Source organism: Melospiza melodia, chromosome 6, assembly GCF_035770615.1.
Source record: "Melospiza melodia melodia isolate bMelMel2 chromosome 6, bMelMel2.pri, whole genome shotgun sequence".
NCBI lineage: Eukaryota > Metazoa > Chordata > Aves > Passeriformes > Passerellidae > Melospiza > Melospiza melodia.
Window position 1 is genome coordinate 63848542 of NC_086199.1, and position 25683 is coordinate 63874224.

A 25683-nucleotide genomic window follows, 5' to 3' on the forward strand; every position below is an offset into this window, starting at 1 on the left:
AGAAATAATACATCCAGAAACTATTAGGGGTATGAAGGACCACTGCACTCAAGGATTCTAAAAACGAACATTGTGTTTCCACAGTCTGCATTTCTACAGGAGTAGAGATCAGTGTATATACACATGATAAATACAAATACATTATGAAGAGAATAAGCTGTCTTCTACAAATTTCTGCTCAATGTTTGCTTGACTACAAGTAAGGCTGTAAAGTAACTTGACACTTTTTCCAGATGTGATATCAAATTGGTTAAAAAATTGCTTTTGTTGCAATTAGCGCTGTCACAGATTTCCCACAGAACAAGGAGACAGAGAGAATGCTTGGACTTGGCTCTGTTCAGAAGGACTGGTCTTCATGAGCATGTTTTTTCTGTGTCCTTGTACAACTAAATGTATTTCTGCTAATGTGCATCTCATGATGTGCCCCCAAGATTTTAAAGGAGGCGGTTCAGCAGGAGGTGGCAGCTCCATGGGCTTTGCTGATTTCTTTGCCCACATGCATTAGGTAAGAGGAGAAAAACTATACCCTCCTATACATGCTCTATCCTCTGTAACCCAGACACTGTAAGAGAGCTCTCCCATGCCAGGAGATGCTTATTAGCAGGGATATCTGAAATTAAAGACTCCCTGATAAAGAATCTGGCCATCCTCTTCTGTCATTCCCAAGATCTACTGCCCTCCTCGGGCTTGGCTGGCATGTCAGCTCATGTTGACCTTGGCAATAAATACTTCTAAAATGAAAGAGATTTCCCATTGTGATCAGACAATTAACATTATCAGTCAGGTGTTTGCCAAGGCAAGGGGCAGAGAAGCACTGATCAACCAGTGCATGTTAATGCATGTGAGGATATTGCAAGTTAAGTCCAAGGGCTTCCCAGATGTACATCAAGGGGCATGGCTAACATCTGTCAGGAGAATCTCCATTTTCCTATTCCTTCACATTTGTAACAGAACTAGACAATAGCAAAATTATTCATACTTAGCAAGACTATTACTCAAAGCACTTTGGAGAACACTCTTTATACCTATGGAAAGCTTCATAACATCCTTGCAGCCTATTTTCTATATTTAGGCTTGAATACTGCAACATCTGCAGGAATACTACCAAAAAAAAGAGGTCAGTAACTGTTAAACAGAATTTCATTTGCTGTCATTTATCATATCAGGCTGCTTTTCAAAAGGCAATATGAAATCAAGCTTGTTGAAATTCATCCATATGACAAATGCCTATTTCCTGTCTCTGCTTCAATTTTATAGTGACTTGTCTGCCCTTATTAGATTTAGCACCCGGTGAAGTAAAAAGAAAGAAATTCAAAATGGCAAAGAAATCTAAATCTGTGCCACAGACATGTCCAGAAATACTAACTAAAGGGCTGCCTAAATTCCAAAAGCCAGGACAACCCAAGTACGTTCCACCTGCACCTTATGAAAATTTTAAACAATACTGTGAAGCTCTCTTCAGTCCTTCAGAAGGTTTCTATTAAACTATAAAGCAACTGATACAGTTTTTGGCAAAATTAACAAAAAAAAACCACCCGCTCTCAATACATTAGAAGCATTATTCAGTTGATAAGGAAGAATTGCATAGATTTAACCTCAAACAAAATTTCTAACAGCTCTGTAACAACAGAAAGACATGATGAGACTGAGGCTGTAAACAGACTTTGCATCTTCCAAAACTCCTACAAACAGCATCAACACACTTTCAGAAAAGACAAGCTTAAATTATTAAATTAATAGGAGTGTAACATGCACTTGGACTATGAAAAGTACTTCTAGAACACCAAATTTCTTTAATAATTCCACTGGCATACCTAGTTTAAATTCATGATATGGAGTAGATGACTCACTCCTAGCCTACCTTTAGTGTCCTCATACTGTTAACTCTTAGGGCCATGATAAGATGAGAGCAGCTTTCATAATTAGGACAGACAGCATGAAGAGCAGGGGGTGGCGTTTAAATTAAACTTTAGCTACAACTTAGCAGCCATATCAGGAGCTGGTATAAAACTGCAGCACTCTATTAAGGCTGTAGTTCCACATAATTATTTTTACTGACTGTACGCTGATTTAAGAGAGCTAACTCTCCTTCCCAGCTCTGGGGTCCTCACAGCAGAGTCCAATTCCAATTCACTTAAGCTGACTCAGTTACTCCCAATGTCACACTCTAAACTAGAGCGGTGGAATCATGCTGATAAAATAATGTAAACATAAATAAATGAAACTTTATTGAAGACAGCTAACTTCCCCAGTTTTGAATCTAACCCTCTGCAGTTCACGGACTGTAACTCTTTGTTGATTTTGGGGATGTATTTGTGTCTAAACACTCACTGCAGGAAGACAGTGGCATTGAAACAGACCATCACATTCATCAGCTGCCTTTGGGGTGCAAAGTTCTGGGGTTATTTTGGTCAGTGCTATAGTCTAATATATGTATCACACTTCCCCCTTAGCATGAATGAAAGGTGAGGATGAACTCACATGTTTGCAGATAGTTTTAAACATACTGGAAATAGCAGAGTTATCACACCAAATTTTTGTGAACTTCATCCAAACAATAATGAAACTGTAAGGTCCACAGAGGTGAACAGCATTTATATTTTTTTCAGTTTTAAATGTTGTTACTCTGCCCTCAGCCTTGGCTACAGCACAGTTGAGGCCTGCACTCCTCCTTTGGGAGCCTTGGGGAGAGCTGCTTTGGGGCTTTTTTGGGGGCTGAGACTCTACCATTTGGCCTCCAGCTGAGCTGAGCATCAATCCTGGAGTGACAGCAGAGCTCACACATTCAGCTCATGCCTCTAGACAAGCACAAATAATTCACAGGCCACTGGGTGACTGTGACAGATGGCAACCTCTGAGTGATGAAGGCCAAGTTCTTGCTGAAGTGAACAGGGACAGCATGGCAGGACAGCCAGGGAAGCAGGGAGCCCAGCCTATCCAAAGTCACAGAGCAATTCCTGTATATTAACAACTACTCATTTTCATTTCATCAGAACCTTACAGCCTCTCCCTGTTTCCACTCCCTTTACTTCTAATTTTCTCTCCTTCAGTAGTCTTACCTTGCCTTTTTCTAGACTTTTCCATTAGACACATCTCATCCCCTCATGTATCACTTCATGGCATGCACTGACCTCCTCCTCTCATTTTCTGAGCCAAATATCCTTGTCTGACTTAGAGATGTTTCCACATTTAAACTCCAGAGTTATGAAAGAGATAGTGGCAAAGGGTGGGAGGTTTGTGGAGTCAGCACACAGACACACTGTGCAGTTTCAATCTGGGGTAACATGTTTTTAGACGGAGCATCGAGAAGACTGTTTGCTTCTGCTAGTTTAAATAAAATAAAATGAAAGGCCAAAACTCTGAACCTGACTTATTACTGGGCACAGTCTGGGCTACTTTAGGCAAGCAGTGAGGTACAGAATACCAGCTGTAATTGCTGTAGGTTATGATATGCTTAGAAATTAAACAAAGTAGTTACTGCAGAATACTTTCAAGTGATTTAAAGAGTTGAATTTCTACATAGACACTCTTACCCCAGAACAAATGTCCTCATAGGAGATTATACCTATAGAATTAATTTAAAGTAGCTTATTTGAGGAAAAGTTCAGGAACAGACAGACCTTAGGATTTAGCTGATCACACAGTGAAAACTTTCCAATCCAATTCACTTTCCCTAAAGCTTTGTTCATTTTGTTTCAACTTCAAGTCTTTACTGGCTGCTTAGGTTACTTCCACTACAACCTGTGTGATCTTAAAGAAGAAACCAGAAAAGGAAAAATATCCACTGCATTGAGGAGAAATGGGGATAGAGATAGGCAGGGGTATAGAGTACAGCACTTCCACCTCCAGCAATCAGCCAAAATAATCTGTGGGTTGAAACCAGTGGGAGATCTCTCATGACACCAGGAAGGAGTTAATGTTCAAAGCTATAACACAGTGGACTCAACACCAAGCAAGCAGAAGAGAGGGTGTGTTCCAGGATAATATCAATCTCTTTTTTCCAAGTTGACCTGGGCTTAACTGAAGGAGACAGGATTGAAGTTTGTTTCAAATCTCTTTAAATAGATGAAAGTCTTTGAATTGAAAAGACAGTGGATCAGGGCTTTCATGTGGCTCCTGTCCCTCACTGTGAGACTACACCCAACAGCCAAGAAATAAAAAGAGAGGTTCTGCCTCCTCACTATCTTGCTTCCTCTTCTCTGTGCCTGGTGAAGTCCTGCTCAAACTGAGGGGGAGAAGAGCTTATCTGCTATTATAACAGAAGGAAAACATCACATCTCATGCTTATAAATCAATTTAAACCCCACTAAGAAGTTCAAACTGCCAATAACTGCCATTTTCTTTTAAAGAAGATGGGCTTCATAGTAAAGAAAGGAAGAATTACTTGCACTGCTAACCACCTTGCATTATTTGTTTTTCCACCTGGTCTGTTTCCACCATAGAGTGCTTTGTGCAAATTTCTCTGTTCAGAGCACAGAGCTTTTTTTCCTTCCCTTTTCCTGAACTCCAGGAAAGACCTCCCACTATGGTAATTTCCCCAGGTTACACTGGCAGAGCTCCAGAGGGCAAACAAATGCTTATCCAAAGCATTCTGTCACCTCTTGCTACACATCCATTCGTGAAGAGTTCAGCAGAAAAAAAAAATAGCAGTGGTAACACTGGTAATGTGGCACAATTCACCACAGAAGACACACAAGATGTGTAAAAAGCAGAGGTAAGAGATTTTTTTTCTGAAACAGACGTTCTGTGTACCGTACAATCCCACTAAACTCCCTTTGGTAACACTTGCAATGCTGGAAAAACCATCATGTCAGAAATCCTAGCAGCTTCCAAATCTTTTATACCCACTAGCATCACCTTTATGACCTTTTTTCTGGGGGGTTGTTGTCATCTCATCGTAGGGCTTCCACACTGTCATCTCCTTATCACAAAAGTTCCATACCTTCTTGGTGCTTCTCGTGGGCATCTCCTCAGAGCACTGACTCCTTCTCCTTCACAAAGCAGCCACTGACTCCAGTTCCCTTCTCAAGCAGCCACCCCACTCTTTTATAGCACTCTTCTTCTCACTGCTTACAGCTGTGGCCTGTCAAAGTCGGGCCTGCTCCTAATCTTTGATAATTCCCCCAGCTGCAACTCCTTAGGGGTAAGATTACTTTCTGCACTATCTCTATTCTCTTCTATTCTATCCCCCTACAGGGGTATCCAAGGAGTTTAAAGACCAGCTTGTAGCTACACTACTCCGTGTATTAGTGACTACAAACCCAGCTCAGACCCAAGTGCTCCTTTTAGTACTCTCCACATTGTATCTTTGCAACCAAATATTTTCAAAAGAGCCCTTTACTCAAATTTTCAGAGGAGCTCTGGTGCACCACTTAAGCAGCTGAAGAGGGGAAGAGCTGCTAGAAATGTGCTTGGAGCTCTGCTGCTCATGAGATGACACCAAAGGTCAGACTTTTTCAGTACCAAAGGGACATACAGCATCCTAAACACCTGGAAAACAGAGCCACACATTCAAGAAATCAGGAACAGAGTTGGTAACTTTTAGTCATTCTTCTGTAGCCATTAAATACACTCTAAATCAGAAAGCAAATATTCAGTACCATCTCTGACCACATGAAGTTGTTCCTGTTTTTAGTCTCTTGAACCACTCTGAGCCAATCTTGTCACCATTGCTTTCAGAAGCCTGATTTTATCTTTTTATCACTGCTGCTACAAGACAGCTGACTGCAAAGAACATGTCTGTAATGAAATCAGTTGACCCAGAAAAGAAGTGCTAACACCAGTCTAGATTAAAAAAACAAGTACAAGTAGATGTTCTCTCTGACTGCAGGCAGTCCATGCTAAAATGCTGGAGCAACACAGGCACTGTAAAAGAAAGTCCCCTGAATCTGCCCATATGCCAGGTTGCCAAGCTCTCCTAAATTTTGCATAAGTTTAAGCATGTGGGTGACCTACTCAAAACAGTGTAATTAAAATAAGCAAGAGTGCAATTATCTTTACTATAAGAAGGCCTAAAGTTTTCTATTATTTTATCCTCAAAAAGCAAAAGCTTTCTTAGAAGTATTGTTCAGACAAAGCAATTTACTTTTGCAGGCTCTAGTTTTAGACTCTTTTTAAAAATGTGGGTATTCACCCACTGACACAAAACTTGCTTAATAACACATGCCTGCTGTACTTACTTGTTTCATTTACCTTACAGTTTTCTCTAATATGAGGAAAGCTCCTTCATGAAAGGACAGATTTTTTATGTGCCAAGCCCAGGACTTACCAGATTCCAAAAACAAATGTAGCAGCACATGTCTTCATCCAGGTTTCTATTAACCAGATGCTTTTTATCTTCTCTGACTCAAAAAGGTAATGCAAAGTAAAATAGTGCTCTCACACACACAAGACTTCAAATCCATCTCAAGAAGTTTTCCCTGCTTATCAGACTCCAAGCTTTCTCCTAGCCACTCAATAAATCCCTCCCAAAGATCATAAAAAAGAGTCTCCCAAAGATCATAAAAAAATCAAATATTTGTCTTGCATTCCCGAATGGAGTGTGCACACACGAAGATGGAATCAGTAAATCGTGAAGCAGAGAGGACTGGACACCAGAAAAGCCATACAAAATCACCCAAAGCCATTAAATTTAAGAGCTTTCAGCTGCTGTCAAGAGTGTCTGGATTAGCTGAGGAAGAAAGAAGTCCAGTTTAAAAGAAGACCATATGAAATGGCTCTAATTCCTCCAGGTAAAAGGGGTTTTTGTTAACATATTACAATACCATTATAGTTCACACTGCCAACAGTACACATCCAGCAGCAACACCAGTGAATATTTTAAATTACATCTGTCCTACTGTACACAGCTAGGTCTGCTCTGGGAGCAGGTACCCAGCTTCACTCCAGCTCCCTTCCTGCAGTGCTTGTTCACCCTGACTGCAGACACTGGGACCTTGGCAGTGCCAGAGGAAGAAAAAGCTCAACCTCCATCTCCCATTTGAGAGGTAAGGTGTGCAGGGCTTAAAATTGCTTTGTAGGATTGAAGAATTCCCACAGCTTCTGTGGGAAGTAGCTTCCCACTGAGGGTCTGGGATTCTGTTTGTAGTCAAATCATGAGCACAAGGCCAGAATTCTCCTTTACTGCAGAGCTGACACTCCAGTCTGAGAGATCGTATTTCATAGTAAAAAAGTAATGAAAGGAGCTCCCATATTTCCCGGTTAACATTTCAGCCTTCTAAAGGGTAATAAACCAATATCTCCCTACAACAACAGATAAGCCAGACAAATAAAATGTCAAACTACTTTAGAAATAAGCTAGTCAAGATAATAGAATGAATCTCTTGAGTAGCCATTAATAGCATTTGGCAAAGATGATTCCAGAGGACATATGATATCTAACACAAAAGGATGTGCTATTTTTGTATCTCCCCTTTAAAATTAATTTAGTGCTGACAGGAAGATACCTGCTTAATATCTAAAACCTTCCCCACATCCTTAGGAGGAATGATACCACTACCAGTTCTGTGAAAAAACCAAAGCAGAGGCTGCATGGCCAGACAGAGGAAGCCCTGTGCTGAGACTCAAGGCCAGGGATCCTTATCCCAGCTCTCCTACCAGCCAAGTGACCATGGGGGCAAACTGCTTTCCCTGTCCCATATCTGCAGTGTGAGATTATCGCATGCTCCACAAAACATTGAGATGTATCAGCACAGAGTGTGCTGCAAGAGCTCTGTTTTTATTACCACCAAATTCCCTAGCTGCACAACTAACATAAAGGGAATAAAAACTCCATATCAACCAAATAAGCAGCTGAAGTTGTGAGTAAAACAGCAATATAGGATCCAGACATATTTATTTGCTTGCATTGCTTCCTGCAAAACAAAGACGACAGTAAGAGTCCGTATTAACAATTACTCAGTGTCACAAAATTGGAATATATCAGCTAAACCTAACTTTTCCTATTGTGCTCTCTGAATGACTTGCCATTATCACTATAATACAGCATGAAAAATACCACACTCTTCAGCCTCTATTTTTTGATTAACCAGGTGCTCTGGGAATTTCTTTCTATCCCCATTTGTAATTACTAGTTGTTATTGACACTTTCAATGTGACTTGCTCACAATTAAATCTATTTGGAAAGAAAAAAACTTTTTTTCTTCCATAGAAATGACTTACTTATATTTAAAAATAAACCAGACCTGTTAGGTTAAAAATCTAATTCTGATCCTTCCTTCTGCCTAGTTCTGATTAAGTTTTCCTCATTTTCCAGTGGCTCTGAAGAGAATTGGAGAAATTCACCATCTCTCATAAGGCAAGTGGAAACTTTGGAGAAGTTTGCAGTATGATAATGAAAGCCCTTGCAGCAAGCCTCTCATAATACCAGTTATCCTCAGGGTACCCAGCCCTCTGAGCTGGAAGGCAGAGATGGGGAGCAGAATGAAGCCCTCATAATTCAGGAGAACAGATCAGTGACCTGCTACACACCTAGACATACACAAGGCTATGGGCCCTGATAGGATCCACCCAAGGGCACTGAGGGAGCTGCTGGAAGAGTTTGCCAAGCCACTTCCAACCATTTGTCAGCTGTCCTGGTGAACCAGGGGGCTCCATGCTGGCTGCAGTCAGCAACTGGAATGCCCAGATAGAGAAGGGTTGGAAGGATGATCTGGGGAAGGACAGACCTGTCATCCTGACCTGGGTGCCAGGGAAGGTCATGGAGTAGATTGTCTTGAGTGCCAGCATGTGGCACATAGTGGACAACCAGGGGATCAGGCCCAGCCAGGATGGGTTTCTGAAAAGCAGCTGCTAGGCTGCTTGACCAACCTGATATTCTAAGACAAGGTGATGTGATTAGTGGATGATGGAAAGGCTGTGGATGTGTCTACATGGAGTTTAGTAAAGCCTTTGACACTGTTTCCCATGGCACTGTCCTGGAGAAGCTGGCTGCTCATGGCTTTGGGTGGGTGCATTGCTCACTGGGTACAAACCTGACCGTATGGCTGGGCCCAGAGGTGGTGGTGAGTGGTGGGTAACAAGTGACAGGATGAGAGGAAATGGCCTAAAGTTGCACCAGGACAGGTTTAGATTAGATAGTAGGAAAAACTTCTTCACTTAAAGGGTGGTCAGGCATTGGAATAGACTGCCTAGTAAAGTGCTGCAATCATCATCCCTGGAAGTCTCAAAAATGTGTGGATGAGGCACCCCAAGTGACATGGTTTTGTGGTGAACATGGTTGTGCTAGGGTAATGGTTGATACATGATCATAAAAGTCTTTTCCAACTTAACAATTCTATGAGTCTAAGTGCTGGGGGATGCAATAAGCAAAGCCCCAGCTCATGGGCTCAGGAAGGCATTTTTGAGGCATTTGTCTCACACAATGCAGTTCTCCCCTTGGTTGAAGTGCACATAGATAAGCAGCAAGAAACTCTTGATTTGCAAATATTTTCCCTGGTTCCAGATTCCTGGTCCTTTGCATTCACAATTTGGGCTAAAAATCAGAGTTTCACCTTCAGGACTTCCATTGCCATTTACAGCTGGAAAAGGGCTTCTCAGAGTGAGATTTTTTTCACTTCTTATTGATTACTGCTGTCAAAGGAGCCTGTAGGTTTTCTCCATCCTGTCAGCCCTAAGGTGTTTAGTATGGCAAACCAGCCTCCTTGTCAGCAGTGAGACGAGAAGCAGGAAGAGCTAAAGAAAAACAAACGCTGGCAGGGAAAGCGAAGCATTATTCCTCTCCACAACAACTCCATTCCTAACATCAGGCATGCAGGTAGAAAGCCTCTTCATGGCACAAAGATCCTTTTAAATCCCTCAGAATCTACAACCTGACAGCTTCTGGTCTAGACTCCTTGTCTGTGTGCAAGTACTACACTGACACAGGCAGCCTTTCCCCCTCTTTGTGTCAGGAAAGGAGCACCACAGTGTGCCACTTCTCCACAAGGTCATCTCCTTGTCTGCACAGCAGAAGTGACTATTCTGGTTAAATCTCACCTCCCAGTGACAGCACATTGAGATAACAATTCACACTACCTGATTTCCATGGTGAAATGCTACCTGGGAGACTCACATTTCTTTTGTATGAAATACAAACACTTACTATATGTATAATCACACCCATTCACTGTCAGCCCAAACAGATGCCCCCAGCACTCATTCACCACGTTTGCCCAAAAGCCCTACACAGAAAGAGGTCTGTAAAGACCCCCTTAAAGACTCAATCTAAGAAATTTCTGCAGAGCAACAGAAATTTTTTTTCCCTGCACACTTTATTCAGTAGTGCTGTGCACAATGCTGTAAGGATGAGCAAGTAAACAAGGTCTTAAGAGTTGTATCCTCCAAATCATACAGTCATCCTGTGTGAATATTTACAGTAAAAAAGAAAACAAAGCCTCCCACTCTTCTTCAAACCTTGCCTGGAAGCTCTGCAGAGTTAAATATATAACAATACAATATCAACAAAATCACTAACAATGCGTAAAATTGGGTCAGTCCAACTGCTGAAGGTTTATGCTTGCTGCATCTCCTTGGCCTAAATCTGTAATTCAGTCTGAGAGTTGAAAGCAAAGTTGTTCAAGGTTTGACGCAGCAATTCAGTAAATAAAACAAAAAACCCTAGTCCTATTAAAGATTATGTTAGTGGGTAAATTATGGCCACACTACCAACAACTACACTACCTGCTCCATTTAATTGCAAAACCTACATAGACAGAAAAGCCCTTTTGAGAGGCCCATGTAACAACAGGTTCTTTAGTTTTCACAGAAAAAATGAAGGGAGAAAAAGTAACAAAAAGAGTTATTTCTGATTTTAGCACAAATCACTGAGATTTTATTCATTCAATTTGATTGACACAGAGTAAGGTTAACAATATAGAACAGATCATAATTCCACTAGTAATTTAACATGGAAGTTATAATTTCAAAGATACACATCAGAAACAAAGAAAATACATTAAAAAAAAGTGGGGGGGAAACCCACACAACCAAAACAAAGAAACAAACAAACCCCAAACACTATAAAACCAAAGCAATTCAAGACCTAGAGACGTAGGAACAGGAAGAGAATAATTACTGAAAAATCAAGCAATGCAAAACTTCCTAAGAGACACCACCCTTTTTCAGGTGTGAGATTAATCAAGTCAAAAGTTGATACCAATTAATATCAATGGACTGCAATTCCACTTCACACTATGGCCCTTGATCAAATCCTCAATTTACCTGTGCTGCAGAAGTCCACAAACCTACATGGACTTAAATAAACACCTGCAATTCCCAGTGAAAAGGGACACCATGTCATGGTGATTGTTTCTCTGAGTGTCTTCAGTGGCTTGCAAACAGTGAGGACTTGCTATTTGCTATCACATGTACTTTCTTTTAAACTGAAAGCCAGAAATTATTTTTCTTTTTGGATTTCTGACAAAATCTGACTTTCCTCAGGTTGGGACTGGTCACTCTGTCACCTGTAACCGTTTAAAGGAATCCAAAATAGGAAGTATTTAAATAAAATAAAGGGAAAATACTGAGCCTGTATTGAAAAGCTTCACCACTTCAGATATATCCACTTGGAAGTTATTACAGTGTTTTATTTCCAGCTTTAGTCTTCTAGAAGATTCAGAAATATTTTTCCCTACAGGGCTTTCAAAGGGACTGAACATAAACACCAATGCATCATCTTCCTTTCTGTCTACTTCAGGAGCTGCACTCTGTGAGATTATCCCAAATATATCTCAGTCTCTCAGCCATTTGTTGCTGGGTGATCAACTATATAGGTGCAGCAACTCTGTCAGGTGCTGCAGCACCTCTTTTTATAATCTGTTTATCTGTTCCTTTCCTTCCCACAGTGTGTTCTTCTACACCTTCACTGTTTTCATAACATGATTTCAAGGATTGGACCTGGGTTTTTTGCCTATTCAAAATACCTATGCTGTGCAAAAAAATTCAGATTTGGAGGAAAGAATGAAGATTGGCAGATTTCATGCATGACTTCGGGTTTTATTTATTATTTCAAATTTTTTTTCTCGAACAGTGAATTCTCATAATATATCAGCATTTGTCATAAATCAAACAAGAAAAAAAGTGATCTGAGTATGAAGGAATACGGTTGTGCTCAGAATTCAGGTAAACAACAGCCACATCATATGAAGTTAATTTGCCAGTAAGAAAAACAGAGAGGATCCTGGGCTAATAATTCAATTCCCACTTCAGTCCCCTCACACAAAGGGCTCAGTACAATGTCTTTCCAGGCCACCACATCCCAGGGGAAAGAAGGAAACACAACCCACATCAGCAGTAAGCAGCATCTCCTGGTACCAGTCTGATCCATTATATTAACTGTACTACTTTCTGCAGATTGCCATTTCTACTCTCCACAAAGCCATCCACTGAGGCCTGCAGCTGAAATGTAATTATCTACTCAGAAAGTTATTTCAAATCAATAAATAGATCACAACTGCTCACGTACCTGATGGAGGAACAGGAGTTCAGAGCACTTGATGTGATCCCAGCTGACAAGGCGACCTCTCTGCAGCCAGCACACTGGGGACCTGCAAAACAAGGCCGGGGTGTCAGAAGCTGCACATCTTTTAAAAAACACAAGGAAAAAAAACTCTTTCTAACCGTGCCTTTGAGAAGGACAAAAGAGACCCCCCCTCATTAACTATGCTAAACCCACTGGATTGGAACCTAATAGAGAAAAACCTGGCAAGGTGGGACTGTAAAGGATGGTGCACGAAACCTCAGCTTGGCTCCTGAAATTGCCAGAATGACAACACCCACCAATAGCAGCAGCAGCAGAGCAAGGGGAGACATCACTTTCTTTCTAAAGCTGGGGGGATGATGTTCTTCACTCTCAATAGGATTTAAGCTCCTTTCTCCCATGGGCACTTCTGAACATCACACACAGCATGTTTCCACTTAGCCCCATGTTCAAGCACTTCATTAGAACAGGGCAGCATTATCAGCTTCTTTGCATAGTCTGAATCCTATTAAACACTGGATGAGATATGAGCACTTCATCCCATTAAACACTGGATCAGATATGAGCACTTCATGGACTTGAGACTCAAAAAACATGTACATAAATTCTACACATCCAGAATATATAATGTATAAATCCAATACTGGGGGTGGGGGCAGGTGGGGAAGTTCATTGAAAAACAAAATACAAGAAACTGAAAAGAAAAATTTTAAATTAGCTTTCTAAAATCAAAATATTTTCATACAACACAGAGCATTAGCATCTCTGTCCTGCATACTATCTTGGTTTTAAAGGAAGTTATACTTCTGATTTTTTTTGTATAACCACAGAAACTATGTTTTCATTTATAGCTTTTAAAACAAAGCAGAGCTCACCCGAAAAATCTCATGAATACAGAAAAAGATTTTATAAAATTTATTAAATTAAAAAAAAAATAAAAGAACCCCATTAGTAGAACAGCAACAGGCATCATTAGTGGGACAATACTGTACAAAAGAATGAAGTAACTGTGCATAGCACTGGACAAGACAAGGCAGATGTAAATTAAACCTCCATCTCAGATCAGGTCATTGCCCACATGATGCCCTGTATTAAAACTTAACTTCGCAGAATCTCAGGCTGGTTGAGGTAGGGAGGGAGCCCTGGAAGACATCTGATCCAACTGTCTGCTTCAAGCACGGGCACTCCAGAGCAGGTTGCCCAGAATTATATCAGACAGCTTTTAAAGATCTCCAACCACAAGGCTGCACAACCTCTCTGGGCAGCCTGTGCCAGCACCCAGTCACCCTCACAGCAAGAGTATTTTCCTGATGTTCACACAGAACTTCCTCTGTTTCAGTCTGTGCTTCTGTTCCTGTCACTGGGCATCACTGAAAAGAGCCTCACTCCTATCTTCTTTGTACCCTCCCTTCAGCTATTTATACATATTGATAAGATTCCCCCTGAGTCTTCTCCTCGAAAAGCTGAATAGTCCCAGTTCTCTCATCTCAGTCCTTCTCCATTACTCATCTCTGTGGCACTTCACTTCCATCATGATGAGACTCACATACAAATGCACACTGCTTCCCCACTGCACATGAAGTCTCATCAAAGCCCACAGGACACTTGGCAAGTGCAAATGTTGGATCCCCTTCCAAAGCAAAGTGCTTGGGAATCAACACCCCAATAACTTCCTACCAGCAGATTTCAGTAAAAAGGTGACAGGGTGACACTTCCCTTCTTCCAGGAGCCCAGAGAACTTGAGAAGAAATTATTTACCAAGTGCTGTGGCTCTATTCGTGCTTCTCATCCCCCGCCACCCCAATTAAAGACTGACTGAAAGGTTTTGAAGGCAAGGCTTTTAAGCAAAGAATGTTATAAATAGAATAACAAGTGTTTTTATGCCAATGCAGAGACTTCCATAGTTATTAAGGCAGAATTAGTGTACTTGGAGAAACAAAAACCACCAAGAATGGACAATTAAGAGTACAGATTAATCCTTAAAGACAAGATGCTTGAAGACCTAATAAAGGAAATTTCATTTCCTTTTGGGAAGGGAAACAAAATCTTGCGAAACAAAAAAACAAAGACTTACAAAGACTCTGGAAAGGAGATAGGATCAAATGAAATGCAATTTAAAAAAAAAAAAAAAAAACACCAACAGAAAATTGGGACATTTAGTGACTACAAGAAAATGGTCTGGGAGGAAATGAGGTGCAGTGCAAAGGACCAAACTAACCTCAAAGATGTTGCAAAAGCAGGGGAAAAAATCAAGGAGGAAGATATGACTTTGAGGGGAAGATATGAGTGACATCGTATGGGTACTGAAAAAAAAAATCTTCACCAAAGTGAAAGCCATCAAAAGGCATGGGATGCCATCAACTGCAGGGACATGGAGCAAAGCTTGCCCCATTGATCCCTATTGAAATCACAAGATTTTGTTCCCTTTCCCGAAAGGAAATAGCCTGGCTAAAACCAGTGAGATCAGAGAGAGCTAACTCTTTCAAAAGGCCTGCAAGGTGTTTGATGCTTCTTTTACCAGCAAGCTTTCCCTGCCTTTGGTTGAATCTTATCCAAAAAGGTGAACTTCAAACACCTTTTTCAAGTGAAGAGGATGACACTGGAGGATGCCCTTTATTCAACCAGACTCACTCCACAGGAACAAACAGAGATGTTCAGCACTCCTAGCCTCTACTTCATGACTTAAAAAAAAAAAAAAACTGCATGGTCTAATTACTGAATAAATGAAACAGATTAATTAGATTAGACAGAAGAAATAAGGCCATTCCTTCCCATTTAAGCACACATTCAGTACAGGAGATGTACCAAGAAGGAAAAAAAAAAATCTATTGCATATATTAAACAATTCAAGTACAGCACTAGAAGATCTTCCAGGAAAGAAGTAAGTCTAGCTGGGAAAGGAGACTATGAACTACTGATTGCATCAATGTGTCCCCACCCACTTGTGAACACTTCTGCTGCCTAGAACAGCATTACTGTGTCAGGCACGGAGCCTGAAATGCCATGCCAGGTACAAAATCTGCTCTCCCTCATAATGTTTTTTATCCAAATCACATCCATACCAAAGGAATAGATTATTCACAACTGGGAAAATGCATCCAAAGTCTATTTCCCAGCAGCTTTTAAGAGAGGACTTCATAGAAGTGAGGCATGAATGCAAATCATCTTGGGAGAGTGCTATGTAATAAAAAGGATCTCATTGGGACAAACGTGTCTTTATTTTTGTTTCCAGCTTATTAGAAAGAAGAACATCCCACATTTCTTCCAGTTTCAAAATCCAAAAGCAACAAAACCAACAAAAATTTGAGTAAACTTATAGGTGAATTCTTTCTACAATGTTTCTGCTTTGTTTCCAAGCCAAGAAAGTGCTTGTATGTGTACTTGATCTAATTTGATTTATAGCATTAGAGAGAGAGAGAATTTACTTGACCTAATGAACTCTCCTAGAGATCAGCACAATTCAACTCTTTTGCTGTAAATCCTTCCTCATTTTAGCACAGCGTTCTACATATAAAAATACAACTGACCAGACACATAGCCCAGAAATCAATTCTGAACTTTTGCCTGAAGCCAAGGAGAAGCTCTTTTGCCCACCTAATGAAACATATCTATGGGCAAAAATGCTAAAATCTAAAACTTAATTAATTATAAAATTACGATAAATAAAATTAATAGCATAGAAACCATTATTAAAATCTAAAATAGATTTCTTCCCTTTTCATTAATCTTTTTGGCTTATGAACTTGATTTTTTCATGCCTGCCAGAAAACTAGATAACAAGGAAAGTCAGCATCCATTTTGTTGAAAGTGTCTAAAACCATACTGACCCCATCAAAACACTGATTACAAACTTCTTCTTTTACCTTTTTCATTTAACTCTCAAAGGATAAAAACTCAAGGTCTCTTTGTTGTCATAATCCAGAACTCTGCTAGCCCAAGACTGCGGCTGTTGATTTTTCACTGAGGTCAGTTCACATTATTGCACTGAACAAGCTTAAGGCCAGTGCAACTTCAGGCTTACTTGACATCAGTCACACTGTGACTTTTCAAACTCTTGCTACAGAAGCTCCCTTCAACAAAAAAATTAAGCAACACAACACTTCTGAGCTTGTGATTGTGTATTCAGCCTAACTAGTCCCAGTTAAAGCAAAAGAGGTCTAATGTCAAAAAAATATTCCTGTCCCCTTCTTTGCTTGGTGTTCATTTAAATTCTGCCTGTCCTGGAAGCAGGAAAGTGCTGTAGATGTTTTGAAAGATTAAATGAGAGTTGATTCAATAGCACTGCAGTCAATACTTTCTTTAATCAAATAAAATAATATCCTAGGAACATATATAGTGGATTTTTTGTATGAAAGTCTCAATAGCATTCTTAAAAATGCATACCTAGTGCTGACACTGAAACATATCCAATCATCTTAGTATCATAAATAATTACTTTGAAAGCTTCATGAAAAGGCACATTCCTTGCTCTTCTGCAGCCATTCCAACTGATACAAAGAGCTCAGTTTTCAGGGGGAAGAAAAAAATATCACAAACATAAACCAGATATCTGAAGGTCAGTGGTTGTATGGCCAATGTTAAAGAGATTAGATTAAATAAATTATATTTTCATCATGTCCTAAGTGCCACAAACAGGGCAGTCTGTGTCCTGGGAGGGAAGACATCTCTAGCTCAAGACCTCCATGCCTTGGTACACAGGGTTCAGCCTTGGCTGAAATTTGGGATTAAGAGCAGGTCTGACTCAACTGCCGAGGACAGCCAGGCAGCTGAAAGGAGTGGGGAACCCTCCAAATGCAGATTAGAAAATACGTGTGAGCCACAGTCCCTGCCCTTCCAGCTGGAGAGCTCTAATGAGCATAATCTTTGTGGCTGGGTCCCACCTGTGAGTGTGTTTTTAAGCAAGGAGAATCACATCACATCACACACACAGACCCACTGGACACATCAGCCACTCATTACCTCTTCATCTCCCCTGATGTGTGAAACTCCTTACCAAAAGAAGCCTTGTCAGAAAACATTTTTTTCAAAAACAGTGGCACACTGAAGACTCTATTTTTCACCAGGACTCAAAATCAGTACATCTTCCAATCCTTCGTGAAACATTTCTTTTCAGCATTATTAATTGCATTGTTTTCATTTCAAGGGAGAAATGATTGACAAAATGCTTTACCACCAATAAAGAATCACTAATTCTTACATTTATGTGAAAAAAGTGACTATCAAAAGAGTCATTTTGGTGTAAGAATTTGACAGCTCATTGACAACAGCCCTCCCCACCCGGCCATGTCCGTGGAAGAGCCCTGATGGTGCTGTCTGCTGCCTTAAGACAGCATCATCTATAATGCCTACTACCAAAAGGCAATTTAAAGCCTGGCATACCAAAAGGCAATTGAATCTGGAATTTCTCAATGCATGGCCTCCTGTAGCTGATTTTTGCCTTCTCTATATATCCTCATCTTACTATTTGCAGAGATCCTCAGGGATCACATTGCTCTGCATCTCCTGAAGCAACAGAGCAGAAAGAGAAAAGGACTGAATTGTCTGTCTTTCTTTCCCTTGACAGAAATAACTCTACTCCTGACAGGCTGCATGGTAGCAGAATGCTGCAGTCAACTATTTGATAAGAGAAGGCAGGAATGATGAGCTTCACAGCCTCCCAAATCCAACACAGACATCTAAATATGTTATCCCTTGCACAGCATATTAGCTTGGCACAGAATTTTTTTGTGTCAATGCTGTATACAGATTGTTCACAAGTAAATAAGATTAGAGGCCAAGGCTGGGAAAGCTCATTCCCCAAATAATAAATTCCAGCAGCTCAAACAGAGATCAGTACCATGGAGAATAGGACAGTACTGATTGACGAGAAGTCACCCAGCTTCACCCTAGAGCAACTCATGTAGCTGAGGTATTCCAGAGAATAAATCCCTATGTGATCTTCTCATATTTTCTCATGAGATATAATTTAGCAACAAGTATGCCTAAACTGTCCAGAAGCCAGCACAGTCCTGAGGAAAACAAAACCTTCTATCAGGCTTCTGAAGGTTGCAGGACCAGATACAGAAATGAGACTGCAAGGAAGTGAGGATATTTCTCCTGTCCTCAGAGACCCAGCAGACTGCAGAAAAATGACAAAGGTCTTTCACAATGCATTTCAACTTCAGCACGTGAAATCAGAAAGATTACAAAATGTCAAGGCAATTCAATCTTTTGCTTTTGCTTACAAAGAGCAAGCCATTTATCTAAAGCACATTTGAGGGGCTTTGATCTTATCTGATTCTTAGGAGACATTTAAAATAACAGGACAAGGAAGGTAAATTCTGTACTCCAGCATATGACTGCAGAGAGCAGGGACAGTTATGCAGGTGAGAATAAGGACAAAATTAGTGTAGGATCACACCTGCCCTCCTCCCTAGCTTCCACTGACAACTGAACTATTGTGGTTCATCCCTAACAGCAGCAGTGGCAAGGACAAAATTACCAGGAATTCACTGATTGTCAGTCTCCCAATATCCAGCACTGCTGCTGGCAGCAGTTTTCAGGGAATTCCTCAAACAAGGCACTGAAATGGAAGAGTTCTGATGCTTTCTGCTTGTGCCTGGGGACACCTCTGGCTGGGCTCTGCTCAGCAAGACTGGTGATCAAGACTTCATCCTGTCCCAGCTATGCCTGCTTCAGTTGGGCTTTCTTTGCTCTGGGACAAGACAGAAGCATTTAAAACACAGAAAATTTTGACCCAAGGTTGAAAGCACTTTTTCCAATGCTCTTCCACTACCATGCTAGAAATGAACACATTCTTTTCTGCAAAGACACACAACACTCAAAACACTGAGGTAAATTCAAACAAAGGTTTTATAATTTTCCTGACTTCCATAAAGTTTTTCTGGTCTCAGGCTGGCATTTTCAATGTTAAAAAAAAATAATGGGGGGAAAGAATCCCTGCCAAGAACAACTAAAGCCTTGGTAAGTGAGAAGATACTCATCTCAGGAATAACACATTTATTGGCTATGGAGCTGTAATGAAGCTCAAACCCTTGGGCCTTGCCTTGTTCACAAAATCTTGTGCCTGACCCTCTGCCTCCCTGCCCCATCTCCAAGCACTGGATCACTGCCTTTTGGGCCATGGACACTGCTGGGCCATTCAGGCAAGTACACAACCTTATCTGTATATTTCAGTTTTCTAAGCCTTAAAAGCTCCTTGAGGAAGGAAAAAAAAAGCCTCCTCCCTCCCAGCTCCTGTATAACCTGTCATACAACCTTAGAGAAGTATAAAAAGCTTCCAGCACAAGTCTAACATGCAGCCATCCATTCTGCAAGATGATCCCTTTTCAGCTGGGCTGTTCAGTAGCAATATTTCCAATGCTTTCCTCTTTGCCACAAAGTAAATCATTCAAAATTCTGTAACAAACCCACAGCAGCTAAATTGCCCACCTACCTTTCTATGTTATCTAATTTGCATTAATTACATTCAGCTTAATGGAAGCAATTATTTTATTAGTACAAACTGGTGGTCATGTACACACTCCTGTTGAAATATTTTGGGTTGGACACAGACCAGTTACCTGCTGAATTGCAGCGCACCTGATCACAAAGTTATGAAAAGTTCAACAGAAAACTCTCTAGACAGTACATAGCTTATGTTTTCAAAAAGCTGTGAGCCAGAGGAATGAAACTCAGAGGGTTGACATATCCAGGTTTGAAACACTCACCCTTCCGTTAAATGAGTTTAACTGGTGCAGAAATCAGTAAATTATTCCCCACTATTCCCACCAATATTAATAGGTGACTGCTACTGATATGTACATTGTAGGGGACAGGCTGAGAACCCCACTGCACTGAGAGCTGCGTACTCATGCTCATACAGCATTTTAACAAGCACACATCTGGATGGCATCCACAAGGAGGAAGAAGGCTGGCCTATGTGTCTTTCTTGAATTTAAGACACTTCAGGTACTTGTCTAAGGACACTTCACTGAAGTTAATGAACTTTGTCTGGGAATTATTTTAAATAATGCCTTTAAATATACATTTCTCCCACCTTGTAAAGACAACTGTGCCTGGAAAGTTTATGGAGACAGACACAGTTTAAAAACACCCTCTTGAAAAATACCTCATGTGTTCTCATGTGCAGAACAGAGACAACACTGAAAGCAATGGAAAGCTGAGACTTTATCTGGCTGGAATTCAGAGTGCCACCAAAGAGAATGGCCATTCTTAGGGATCACATAGGATTGGTCCAAAAAAAATGCACTTCAAATGTGAAGGTTCCCATGGAAAGGCCAAGATATTTAACAAGATCCTCAGCTGACCTCCAGAGAATTTATAATCAGATCACAAGACACAGCCTTAACCTATTTACAAGCAGAAGAAATCCACATGTGATGCTGTTGCTCCCACCACCCTCCCACAGGGATGGATCACAGCACACAATGTGCAAAGCTGCTATGGGCCTCCTGAGGCACTTGACAAATCTATGGCAAATACATCTAGAACTCATTTTTTAGAGGGTTGCAAGTCAGCTGAGGATGAAATGAGAAGGGACTGACAAAGTTTAAAAGACCAATTCATGGGTCTTGCTCTGCAAAGCAGCTGCTCACAGCTCACTGGTAATTTCTCATTAGCACTGAGTGTTTGGTCTCTGGGAGCACTCAGTCATTTTGTACCACACATGAAAGTCCCAGCCCAATACCAAAGGGCTGCCTTTCCTTATTTTTTTCCTCCTCCTCTTAATTAAAATTATTTCTAGGAATTAGCAGGCCCTTGCCTGTTTGTTTTAAACAGCAACTTCTTTACATTCCCACTAAAATTATAGAAATATATGGAGCTTAAGTGACATTCTGCACAGAGGGGACTGAAAAATTAAAATCTTTTTCTTCATTGGAATGAGTCCAAAATATTGTCATGCCAACTGTGGTTCTAAAGATACAGGCAAGATAAATTGAACAACATAATCTACACTTTAAAAAACTAGAGATATATCTGACTCCCAGATAACTGACTAACAAATCACTGACAATCAGAGAAATTAAGGCCAGAATACGGAAATTTCTTCTCTCACTTCCTATCACCTTCACCAGCACATCTTTTAATGATCCCAGCTTTTCATTTTACAGGATATTAAAAAAAAAGGAAAGGCAGACAATTCAAAATTTATGAGGAGCCAGGCGACCCTATTGAGTGCCACGTTTCTTGTTTCATTCGTCATGCCACTGGCAAAAATTAGGTTTGCAGTCTTCCTCACTTAACAGCCCTATGTATCTTGCATTCATTTGTCTCCCTGTCTAGCAGCTTTTAATACCATTTACCAACATTTATTTCTTCTCAGATGCCTTTCTCCCTCCAGGGTTCTCAGTACAGCCTTATGGGAACTCAGGAAAATACATTTTCTACCATTTATGTTCCCAGCTCCTCAGGGCAAGGCACTGCACTAACCCTCCTTAGGCAGAAGAGGACCAGGAGGGACACTTTCCACTACAGGCTAAAAAGGCTGCTATTTAAACCTGGATGCTTACAGAAGTGACTTGCTGGTACCACCAGAGGCTCAGGAACAAAAAATGAAAGGGTAGTCAAAGCCAAGTTTTTTTTTCTGTACAGGAGAGCTGTACACAGGAATCAGGCCAGAAGGGTTGGGGTTTAAACTATAATGACAGTATAAAAACGCAAAAGTGCTTTTTCTTGGCAGGTATTTGTTTCTCATTCCCTGGGTTCTCTGTATATGTTCTACAGCATTTAAATCTAGCTGTTGAAGCCTCAAAAGCACAAAGGTACCTAATACAATATTCCAAACAAGTTCCTCTAAGAAATGCCTCAAAGCCATTTGACTGAAGGAAGAAGCAGAAACATTTACCATCAGGTGGCCTTCTCAGCTACAGAAATTTGCATCACAAGCGTCAGCACTCTAGTGCTATTTGCAAAAGCTAAGTTTGCCAGGGCTGAAAAGAATATTCAGTAGCAATAAAAACTACTGACTGTGGCTTGCAGTGAAGGCAAACTTTCTGGATAACAATTTCAAATCATGGTTAAGATACCAATTCATGTGTGGGACCAGTCAAGACTCAGTGCTGGTTAACAGCCAAGAGGCTCCAAGGAGGGCCCATCTTTTACAGTTTCAACCTCCTGTCTTTCAAAGCAGGAAAAAAAAAAAGACTGTAGCAAAACTGAATTGAAAAGTAAGGTTCTCTTGCCTCTCTGTCTCAAAGCAAGAGAAAACTGGAGCTCAAGAGGAGTGATGTGATTTTCTGACATAACCAGGACTTGGGACTCTCTCCTAGGTGGAATATACAGAAGGTCAGACAAAGATGTGGACAGACAAAGCAGCATATAGAAGTCTAAGGAGAGCAATACACAAAACTTTCTCTGAGCTACTTGGTAACCCAGAGGCTAACTTAGACTGGGGTTCTCCTCCTTATGATAAGAGAAAGTGAGGAAAGATATGGCATGTCCTGGATAATATTTATTCACAATAAAATACTTTAAAAATCTTGTTTCCTCAAACAAAAAAAAAAAAAAAAAAAAAAAAAAAAAAAAAAAAAAGAAACTGAACAGCAAGACAAAGTTGTTCAAATTCTATTTCAGCTTCAACATTCTTGTCAACTTGTCCCGCATACAAACCTTTCTTGTCAGCCCTTTCTGGACCCCTGCTACTAGTCCTGACTGCTCACAGGCCTGCCTGCCACTACCAGAGATGCTTCTTGCATTTTTCTTCTCTCTGACACTCTTTCAAATACTCATTCCAGCAACAGATATCAAAATGATAAGGACAGCAGAACAGAACAACAGTTTACTCTTATCAAATAAAGGGAACAAGGACGCCTTGGAGAAGTAGATAAGGCCAACAAAACAGAAGCCATGCAAAACACAAGCAGGATGCAGCTCTGCAAGGCTGGCACAGTAGAAGTTATGCAAAACAATCACACTGCAGCCACTCAAAAGTGGGGGTCGAGGGCCAGCCCCCTACAAAGCACATCCAACATTCAGGGCAGACCCCAAAAAACCATAAAAGGACTTCTGATAAGGGGTGTGACTATGTAAAATGAAGTCATCCCTACACACCAAGTAAGCAGGGAGAGCTAATGAATGTCTAATCAGTGTGTACAATAAAAGCGCTGCTTACCCGACGCCCGGCGCACTGCAGCCTCTGAGTGCCCAGCACTGTCCTGAGGAATGCCTGCTCTCTAACACCCAAAGCTGTGTTAGAAAGGGTCTGTCGGGCCGATTTCGGTATCGTTTTTGGCAACTCCCAATGGAAAACTCTGCCTGATCTCCCGTGGATCCGAGGGATCTCTGGATCTTCACACCGGCACCGGGACTTTCCTGGAGAAGACCACAGATCCCCGGACCAGTCTGGGACACAGGTAGGAGCCTATTTGATAATAAGGCATTCTTTCGGGAATCCTGCCCATATAAGACGTGTGGCTCTTCCAGGGCATTGGGTGGGATATTTGATATTCCAGAATTTGCTATTTTACTTGGTTTTATCAATCCATAATTGCTTTGTATTTCCATTTATATCTGTATTGTAGCATTTTGGGTGTACTAATCAGAGATGGGCAGTGGACAATCTAAAAGGGGCATTGTGAAAAAATCCCCACTTGGTTGCCTTTTGCAACATTGGAAAAAGATTGGAGGCCCCCCTGGGGGACCAGCGACCAGGGAGAATTTGATTAAGTGTTGCAATCAGCGGTGGCCATTGTACCAACTAGACTCTGGAGAAAAGTGGCCACAAAATGGAACCTTGAATCATAATACACTGTTAAAGTTAATGTTGTTTTTAAGACGGGAACAGAAATGGGATGAGGTTATGTATGCTGATATGTTTTTCACTTTATGGAATCATCCTGAATGGCAGAAAGATTGTGGCTTGAATCCAGCCCCCTCAGACCCTTTTGCGCTGGCTCTTGAAAGGAAGAATCAAGGAAAATGGTTAAAATGCTGTTGTTCTATGTGCAGCACAGGACAAACTTGTTCTAAACATCTCCCCAGTATGAAGGCTGATTTAAATGTTATGGTCAGTCCTAACTGCAGGTTAGATTGGGGAACAGAAAACCAGGCTGCTGAGACTGATACTATGAGGGAACTGGCACATAAAGAGGTGGATTTATCAGGTCTAGATGAGAACATGGAGAGTGCAGGGAGGACATATCAAGGAGCAGAGGAGACAGAAGAGATAGAGAGGACATATCATGGAACAGAGGGTTTTAGTCTGCAGACACAGCTAAAGCTAAACACAGAGATGTGAGAGCAGCTGCCTTCCATCAGGCAGCTGGTATGGATGGTCCAATAACAGGAGAAGTTCAATTTTCAGTAACAGACCTTAATAATTGGAAGTTGATGGCTGGCACCTATCGAGATGATCCAGACAAAATGGCAAAAGCATTTGAAATTATGATAAAACTTCAGGATCCGGACTGGAAGGATATAGATGCTGTATTAGAAATGTTGTTTGACAGTACAGAAAGAGAGATGGTTGTTAAAACCAGTAGGAGGTTTGTGGAAGAGCAGATTTTGACAGGTAACTCGTCAGGTACACTGGACATTAATTTTCCCACTGAGGATCCCAAGTGGGACCCTAATGTGCCCATGTTTAGAGAGAGATTAAATAGATATCAACAATGAATACTACATGGAATTAGAAATGCCATACCAAAGGCTATCAATATGTCAAAATTACTTGAAATTAAGCAGGATGGTAAGGAATCACCTAGTGAATTTTTAAATTGCCTGAAAGAAACAGCTCAAAAATATACTAATATTGATCCTGATACAGAGGAAGGAAAAACTCAATTAGCCCCCATACTTGTGAGGCAATCCTCAGATGATATTAGAAAGAAATTACAACAGGCTCAGGGACAAGACCAGTATGATTTAGGGAAGCTGTTAGATGTTGCTTGGGGAGTTTTTCAGAACAGAGAAAACCAGCAAGAAATAACTAAACAAAAAGTAGTTGGAGTTAATGAAGGAATTTCTAGAGGAATGGTGCCCCCAGGGACAGGAAGGGGACGAGGACGTGGCCAACTTGTGACTGTCACTGGCGATGACTGAGGGAGACTGGAGGATTCTTCCCTGGCAGAACCTCTGATTACAGCTAAGCCGGGGAACAAGGAGCAAAATTAGGAGGTTGGATTTTTAGTAGACACAAGAGCTAGTAACATAATGCTAAATACAGTAAGAGGAAACTTGAGTAATGATTCTCTAACAATTGTTGGTGCAACAGGGAATTACAAACT

General features: G+C 40.9%; 1 protein-coding gene across 1 annotated transcript in view; it reads right to left on the bottom strand.

The window, feature by feature from the left end:
- The window catches only part of TSPAN4 (tetraspanin 4), a 412600-nt gene that overhangs the window by 250554 nt on the left and 136363 nt on the right, over nt 1-25683 (bottom strand). The window contains exon 3 of the mRNA XM_063158701.1: nt 12443-12524. The gene's annotated coding sequence lies outside the window, so the exon portion shown is untranslated. The remainder of the gene's footprint in view (nt 1-12442; nt 12525-25683) is intronic.